The sequence below is a fragment of the Gekko japonicus genome, unplaced genomic scaffold (assembly GCF_001447785.1).
Source record: "Gekko japonicus isolate JY-2015 unplaced genomic scaffold, Gekko_japonicus_V1.1 scaffold4, whole genome shotgun sequence".
NCBI lineage: Eukaryota > Metazoa > Chordata > Lepidosauria > Squamata > Gekkonidae > Gekko > Gekko japonicus.
Genome location: NW_015165234.1, coordinates 3,970,772 through 3,979,333, shown reverse-complemented (window position 1 = coordinate 3,979,333; position 8,562 = coordinate 3,970,772). Strand labels below are relative to the sequence as shown.

The following is an 8,562-nucleotide window of genomic DNA, read 5'->3' as shown; positions in this document are numbered from 1 at the left end:
TATTTGCTTCACTATGTTTCCCCCCCAGAATTAAATCCAAACAAATTGTGACCATATAAACGAAACTTGTTATTCCTGTTTGGTCTTTGCATCTGTTAAACATCTTCATTATGTTGTATGTTAATTTACTGCTCAGCCTCTACCTATATGTATGGACTGATAACTTCCATTTCAATGTATCTGGGGAAGTGTAGGTGCATATGAAAGCGTATACCTTGAATAAAACTTTGTTGGGCTTAAAAGCGCCACTGGACTCAAATTTTATTCTGCTAACATAACTCCAGAACCCCTTTCCAGAGCGGCCCCCGCCCCTGGGCTACCGTAACCATCACTCCTACGGGAAGGGCGGGCTCTCATTGCGCTTGCGCATGACTCTCACACCCCGTCCTTTTCTTTTCCTCCTCTCGGGCTGGGAACCGGGAGGACCTTCCCGGAATGCCCTTGGGTAGTTGTGGAGACGCTCTCCTGTGTCTCTCTGGTAAGTAACGCCGCGCCTCCGCCTGCCCCTCACGCTTCTATTAGGCAGCAAAAGGCGATTGGGCAGCGCCGCCGTGCGGCCTTTCTGTCTGCGGAGGAGGAGGGGGGGCGCGCGCGCGCTCTCGCTCTCTCTATGCTCTACCGTTCCCGCGAAGGGACATGTGACCAGGGAGCTGGCACAGAACAGGACGCGCGCGGGGAGGAGGGGAAAGCGGCCTACTTCCTTCTACTTGTCCTGCCGCCGTCGCGCGAGGCTTCCAAGGAGGGCATATCCTGCGCGCCGCGGAGGCGCTGAAGGCCCGAGAGCCTCCATGTTGAGGCAGCAATAACGGAGCATCTGCCCCAGCCGTTCGCTCTGAAGGTGCCGCTAGGTAAGAGATGAAGGAGGGTGGCTGATGCGATGGGGGGAGGGGAACAAAGGGAAGGCGCGGGCGCCGTTGTCGGAGGCCTGGAGGAAGCGGGCAGGCCTTGTGAGGCAGATAAGCCGTTGAGCGCCTTCTCTGCCGCCGCGTCCGCTTCCTCGTCACGGTGGCGGGGGGGGGGGACGGCGACGGCTATGTTAGACCCCCGCTGCTGCCTTTCCCTTGGTCGGGGGCGGGGAGAACCCTTTGAAAGTCGGGAAGTCTCTGTAAATAAGATGAGGGCGACGGCAAGATCGTCACGCAGCTGCGAGGCCCGGCAGTGAAAGTTTCCTTCTCTGGGTTTGGCGATCTGTAACTAAAGTTACCAGCCGAGGCAATTCCGGAAAGGGGCAGGATTCAACCCGGCTCTCTGGCTACGTTGATATGCAGGAGTAATTAGCTGACAGTGAAGCGGCCAGGGTGAAATAGTGACTCTCTTCTGAGCTTTCCTTTGTCTTAAAGATTTCCCATACAAATCTCTGCTCGCTGGAGGCCCTGGTTTTATACTATATTCTTGACCTCTGGAAATTGGCTTTTCACAGACACGTGAGGAAGACTAAGCAAGAGTCTGGTAGCACCTTAAAGACTTTTATTAGTCTCTAAAGTGCAACTTGTCTCCTGCTTTTTTCTGCTGCTATAGACAAACACGACTGTTCATTTTGATCTGTCTCTGAGGAGAAATGTTAGCAGGCCGTTTAAGCTCTAGATTAGGTTTGGTAGTTCATTTCTTCCAGAGAACAGATGCCTGTTCACCATAGGGTAAATCCAGGTGGTCTGAAGCAGTAGAACAAAAGGTGCCACTGGACTTTAAATTTGTTCTACCATAGGGTAAGTTCAACACCAGATATTGGCTGGGATGTAGAGGGAGGAAAAGCTGCTGAAAATAATATCAGATGCTTTTAACAAAAAGCTGTAAGGGGTTGTAAGTTGTGTTGTTTGTTCTTAAATAAATGTACAGGCTATTACAATAAGGAAAGCAAGTGGAAAGGTTGCTGTCCAATGTGCATTATAATGGTAAATGCCTAATGGAGGAAACTTTCACTTTCTATTGCCTGAATTACAAGAATTAACATACTGGCTCTCAGCAATTCACCCAAATGCAGGCTGTGGTGAGAATCAAGCATTTTAAGAGTGTTCTGAAGCAGTCAGAACTTGGAAACAAGTTCCCTGGCATTGTTTACAGTTTGTTATAGCTGGTCATTATTTTCTAATATTTTAAGATTCCTTGTTTCTTATGTGGTGAGTGCACTAGGTATGTTGTTGTAGTGGTGGCCTTCCCTTGTTCATTTATGGATGCAACCAGGATGGATTTTTATTCCCATAGGTTTTTGTTTTCTGTGAGCAAGGCGTCATGAGTTGTTTGAAGCGCATCAAAGCACCTTAACTCCTCTTCACTTTCAACTTCAAACTGTTGTGAATCAGTTTTTGTTGTCAGGATGTAGCTTGCTGTTACACGTTTGCTTGCTTACTAGGTTTTTTAAATAATGTTTTCTGACTCTCAGATTACTGTTTCTATTTTGTGTGTCTGACATCCTGTTATGAGTGGCTTTACGTGTGGAAGCCATAAAGTATCTATTACTGACAGAGACCGGTCTAGCATTAACATATGAGAAAAATCTTTAATTTCTCCACATTAACTTTTCTTGCTGCACTAGAATCATGTTACAGATATATAACAGCCGGTGTTGTATACTGCTTAGAGTGTCAGACTAAGATCTGGGAAATCCAGGTTCAGGTCCTCACTCCGTCATGGAAGCTTTGTTGGTGACCTTGGGCCAGTTGCACATTCAGTCTAACCTACCTGCTGTGAGGATAAAATGAGGGAGAAGAGAATGTATGCTGCTTTGAGTCCCCATTGGGGAGAAAGGAGGGGTATCAATGATGTAAATAACTAAATTTAACAATGGCATGCTTCAGTTAATCAAACTCTTTTCTGTGTGTGGATAGAATAGAGCAGGAAGGTCTTTGAGTGCTTCTCACGGTATAGTTGACTGCAAAATCATTGGCTGAAAACAGTTGCTGGAAACAACGATAAAAGCGAAACCGATTTTCCCTCACAATACACACTTTAGCTACAATCATTGTTTAGGGAATCAGGCCCAGAAAAATATATAATTCAGGGTTGTATTTTTAAAGTAATGTAGAAGATTTTCTCAGTGGCTGAAAGTTAGAATGAGCAGAAATGGAGATCAGGGTTTTTTCAAGGTGTTGGAAGGGTTGTTATTTTCAGGCTGATAGCACGTGTGGCACAGTTGTCTTTCATGTCTTGGTAATGAATGCTGTTTCCCCACATTTGCTGAGATAATGCAGAGGGGGGTGGGGTGAGTAGCTGTGCAGGGGTGTGCCACCCTATTCTTTTTGAAGTGATCCCCAGCCAGGATGTTTGCCTCTAGCTGGCCTTGATTTCTGTTTGGAACCCTAGCTGGGAAAGGGGAAAGAAACAAATACTTGACCTTTACAGTGGAGAATTAATAGGTAGGGGAAGTTAAGCAGCCTTCCCCCTTACCATTCACTGATTCTTCCCACAAATGTCCCCTTACTGCTTTAAGTGTTGTGCAAACTTCCAACCTATGGCAATCCTGTGAATTAATTACCTCCAAAACACCCTATCGTTTTCAGCCTTGCTCAGGTCTTGCAAACTGAGGGCTGTGGCTTCCTTGATTCGAATTCATGTTGGGTCTTCCTCTTCTATTACCTTCAACTTTTCCTAGCATTGTTATATTTTCTTGTAAGTCTTGTCTTCTCATAATGTGACCAAAGTATGATAACTTCAGATTGGTAATTTTAGCTTCTAGTGAAATTTCAGGCATGATCTAATCTAGAATCCACTTATTTGTCTTTTTGGCAGTCCATGGTATCCATAAAGCTCTCCTCCAACACCACATTTCACATGAATTCTTCCTGTCAGCATTTGTCAACTTTCACATCCATAGTAATGGAGGATACCATAGTATGAATTGTCTTGATCTTGGTTGCTGGTGACACAGCCTTACACCTAAGGATGTTTTCTAGCTCCTTCCCAATCTTCTGCCCTTCCCAGTCTCCTGATTTCTTGATTGTCGTCTCTCTTTTAGCTGATGATAGAGTCAAGGAATAGAAAATCTTGAACAATTTCAATTTCTTTATTGTCAGGTTTAAAGTTGCATTATTCTTCAGTATCATTACTTTTGTTTTCTTGATATTCAGCTGTAGTCCTGCTTTGGCACTTTCTGCTTTAGGCTTCATCAGGACTCGTTTCAAGTTTTCCCTATTTTCTGCCAGTAATATAGTGTCATCTGCATATGTCAAATTGTTAATGTTCCTTCCATCAATTTTCACTTTATCTTAATCTAATCCTGCTTTCTTTATGATATGTTCTGCATATAGATTCAACAGATAAGGAGATTAAATACATGAGTGTCTGACGACTTTGTCATTTGGGAACCATTCTGTCTCTCCATATTCCGTCCTACCAGTAGTCTCTTGTCCAAAGTATAAGTTCATAGGGTTTCCAAGATAAGAGATGATAAGAAGTGGTTTACCATTGCCTTCTTCTATGCAGTACTAACCAGGGTTAGCTGAAGTAGCACTGCTGTTGCCTATGATAGATCCTCCACCAGTGTCACCTTTCACTACTGCTGCTGCCCAGTAGCTACCCTTCAAGGATTCCTCCAACCCCTATCACCATTGGAACTGTTCATTCTCTTCTGCTGATGTGGACTGAAGGGGTGGATGCATCTCAGTCTGGTGTCTCAGCTGTGACCATTCCATAGTAGTAGTTCACTGCTAGTAGTTTAGCCTCTTGACAGAGCTGAAACTCCCTACAGTATTGCGCTCAGCTTCACTGACACACACAATTCACCACATTAAGGTGTGCATCCAAGAGGGGATATGAGAGAGACACAAGAAGGAGCAATACATAGGGAAACACAATTTGGAATGCTGTGTGTTCCCTGGTAATGTGTAATTCCTCTTCAATCTCTCTTTTAGATTATTTTTTAAATTCTAGAGTGAGGATAAGTTTGAGTTTGTGGTTTTCCAGAGGTTGGCATTTCTTCCTTTACCTGTAAGCTATACTTTTTTATTGGAGTAAACTGTTATTTCTATATTTGTATATAAAACATTTGCCTTGCAGGCATAAATTTTAGCAAGTTGGGAGAGACTCTGGACAGTCATTAAAATATATGTATGCATACCTGTGTTGGCAAATAGCCTCTCGCATTTCACCTATTGGCTGGAATCTGAAAAGCCATTCCAGGCATACTCAACAAGTTGCATGCACACAGTAGGATTTTTAAAAATTCAACGCCATCACATCCCAAATGAAAATTAAGTAGGAATTCTGCAAACAGCATCTGGAGGAAAGTGCTTCTCAGTAGATTCCTAGTTCAGTGTCTAAAGCAGTTGCATACTCTCTGCTGCTTGTCCAGAAAGCATGTGTGAAGAGGTGAGAGGAAGGTGGTGCTGTGTCCGATTCCCCATGCATTCAAATAAATCTACGGTTGATGAACAAAGTAGAATTTATTGCAAAGCTATGGTTAGATCAGGAACACAAGCGTTGTTAGTAATGACTACAAATCTCATAGGGAAACATAATAAAGGAACTTGAACCAGGGTAGAGCCAATGAGCCCAATTCCCGCTGGCGGGAAGGTGGATAAAACGAGCGCCCAATTCCTTGGGAACCCAACGGTTCTATAATATCAACACAAGTCTATTTCTCAGGCTTCAATTACATGATAAGCCAAGCGATGCCATAACTCCTTCTCCCCTCCAGCTGTGTGACCTTGAGCAGTTTCGCAGTGTAGCAAGCCAAGACAGTAAACACCTACTACGGAAGAAACAGGTGGGGGGGAATGACCAGAGCATAAGGGAACATGTAGAACAATGTACAGCATACAATGGCAGCTTGCTGACATGCTGTTTACTGACATTACTATTTTGTTGTGAGTACAGGAATTCCTACACTTGGAAATCACATCTTTGGGAGCAGGGTTTGGAAAGGCAGAGTTAGAAAAGTCCCCAAGTTTAAAAGTTTGATAATCCCTGCTTTAGCAGGAATCATTAGTATAGTGAAACTTGACAATACATATTTTCTCTTGAGATGAATTGGTTTTGGCTGCTGTGCTGTGAAAAATTTCAGGCTAAATGTTTTCTGTATCCAGTGGTTCAACAGAATGGCTCTTTGCTGCTGTACTCCTTTCACTTTACCCAGTCATTCAGGTTGACTCTATGTATGACTACCTTTGTATTACAATTTGTAGGACTATTCCACAAAAATGAAACTTAATAGGAACATTCTTTAAACTAGCCAAATATAAGCTATGGTGAGTTTGTTGCACTTATGAATACATTTAGGGGAATGTCGGTTGGTTCAGTGCTATGGTTCTATGCTTTGTAAAACTGTCCCTAACCTTTTTGATCCTGCAGGCACATTTGGAATTTTAACATAGCATGGCAAGCGCAGCAACAAAATGACTGCTACAAAATGGCTGCTGCAGGAGGTGGAAGCAGCTGCAGCCAAAGCAACATTTAAAAAATCTGCACAGCCAATTAGAAGCTTTGCTGGGCAAAACGCCTATGTGGCCCCACCCGCTTCCTATAAATATTTGGTGAGCACCAGAAAAGGTGTTGGAAGGTGTGATGGTGCTCACGGGTACCACGCTGGGGACCATGGGTATACAGGTTCCCAAAGAATTTTAAGTTGCAAATAATGTTGAGAGATAGGTATATAACTAGGAATAAGACCCATTGTGGAAATAAATACAACTGGCTCTAGAAAGAGGCTCTGGGAGAGTGCCCTGGCCTTGGGTACTCAGTGCCAGTTTGCTGTGGTGACCTCAGCAGGGTATAATGACACAGAGTCCACCATTTTCTCCAGAGGAACTGATCTCTGCTACCTGAAGAGCAGTTGTAATTTTGAGTGATCTCCAGCCCTCACCTGGATATTGGCAACAATTGTTACCCAGGAGGAAATGGCTGGTTTAGAGAGTGGAGTCTATGACATTCTACCTGTCTGAGGTCCAACCCCTCCTCAAACCTCACACTCTCCAGGCTTCACCCCTCAAATCCCCAGGAATTTCCCAACCTGGAGTTGGCAACCCCTTCTTCTTTCCAGCTAATCATCAACCTACCATTATCTGCCCTGCTTACTTCTGCCCTCCCTCCTGGAGATCAGTTGTAATTCTGAGTGATCTCCAGCCCTCACGTGGAGATCAGCAATAGTGGTTCCCCAGGAGGAAATGGCTGGTTTGAAGGCTGGAGTCTACGGCATTGTACCTGTCTGAGGTCCCACCCCTCCTCAAACTTCACCCTCTCCAGGCTGCACCCCTCAAATCTGCAGGAATTTTCCAACCTGTCGTTGGCAACCCTATCTCCCAGCCACGCATCAACCTGTCATTATCTGCCCCTCTGATTACAGCTTTCCATCTCCTCCCCCCTCCCTCCTGGGGAGCAGTCATAATTCTGAGTGATTTCCAGCCCTCACCTGGAGATTGACAACAGTGGTTCCCCAGGAGAGAATGGCTGGTTTGGAGAGTGGAGTCCATGGCATTGTAGCTGTCTGAGGTCCCACCCCTCCTCAAACCTTATCTTCTCCAGGCTCCATCCTTCAAATCACCAGGACATTCCCACCTGGAGTTGGCAACCCTATCTCCTTTCCAGCCAATCATCAGCCTACCTTTATTCCCCCCTCACTCTTCAGCTTTCCATCTCCCTTCACTTGCAGCCTCTACTATGCTCTGAAGCCCTGACTGCCACGTCACATTGGCTGTCATGGGGAGGCCAATCTCAGCAGGGTGTAAGGATACAGATGTCCAGCATATTCTCCAGGGGAACTGATCAGTGCCATCTGGAGAGCAGTTGTAATTCTAAGGGATCTCCAGCCCTCACATGGAGATTGGCAACAATGGTTTCCCAGGAGGAAAAGTAGTCTTTCTCTGCAATGGGGACCAAAGCAGCTTACATCATTCTCCCCCTTGTGACTTGCACAACAGCCCCGTGAGCTCGGTTAGGCTGTAAGTCTGTGACTGGTCGAAAATCACCTGGTCAGCTTCCACAGCAAGAACCTGGGTCTAGCAGACCCTGCTCTAAAGCACTGACTGCTACGCCTGTGGTAGCCAACTTCCAGGTGGAGCCTGAAGATCACCAGGTAGTATCACAACTGAATTCCAGACAACAGATCTCTCTCTCCCCATGGAGAAAATTAACTGCTTTGTACAGTGGCCTTTATAGTGTTTTGTTCAGCTGAGGCCTCTCCCCTCTACAGACTCTGGCTTCCTTAGATTGGCGTTCTTAGACGCCGAATCTCCTTACCTGGAGCTGGCAACCCTAGTCAGGACTAGCCCCAATGAGTTTTCTTCCAAAGGCCAAAATAGGTGTGGAAAGAGCCTTTTACTGATAGAACCAAGCTTGGTTGCCTAGCATCGGGCACTGAGGGGAAAGTAGGGTTCCCAGCTCTGAGTAGGGAAATAACTGGAGATTTGGGGGGGGGATCCTGTGGAGGGTAGCGTTGGGGGGCGGCGGAAGGATTCAGTAGGACTTTCCCAATGTGGAGCTGGCAACCCTAGTCAGGACTGGCCCCAATGAGTTCCTCACAAAGGCGTACAAAGCGTTTCGTTCCTTTGTCTTTTTACTGACAGAACCAAGCTTGGTTGCCTACCAACAGCCACTGAGGGAAAAGTTAGTCCCACAGAGGAGCCAAGCAGG

The 8,562-nt window shown here is 45.5% G+C and overlaps 1 protein-coding gene across 5 annotated transcripts in view; it reads left to right on the top strand.

The window, feature by feature from the left end:
• Positions 1-411: 411 nt before the first annotated feature.
• Positions 412-8,562, top strand: part of SCAF11 (SR-related CTD-associated factor 11) — a 37,514-nt gene continuing 29,363 nt past the window's right edge. For 4 of the 5 annotated variants that reach the window (XM_015409810.1, XM_015409809.1, XM_015409808.1 and 1 more), the window contains exon 1: positions 580-848. The gene's annotated coding sequence lies outside the window, so the exon portion shown is untranslated. Of the gene's footprint in view, positions 479-579; positions 849-8,562 lie in introns of those variants that run through there. The other variant, XM_015409807.1, reaches the window with a different exon arrangement.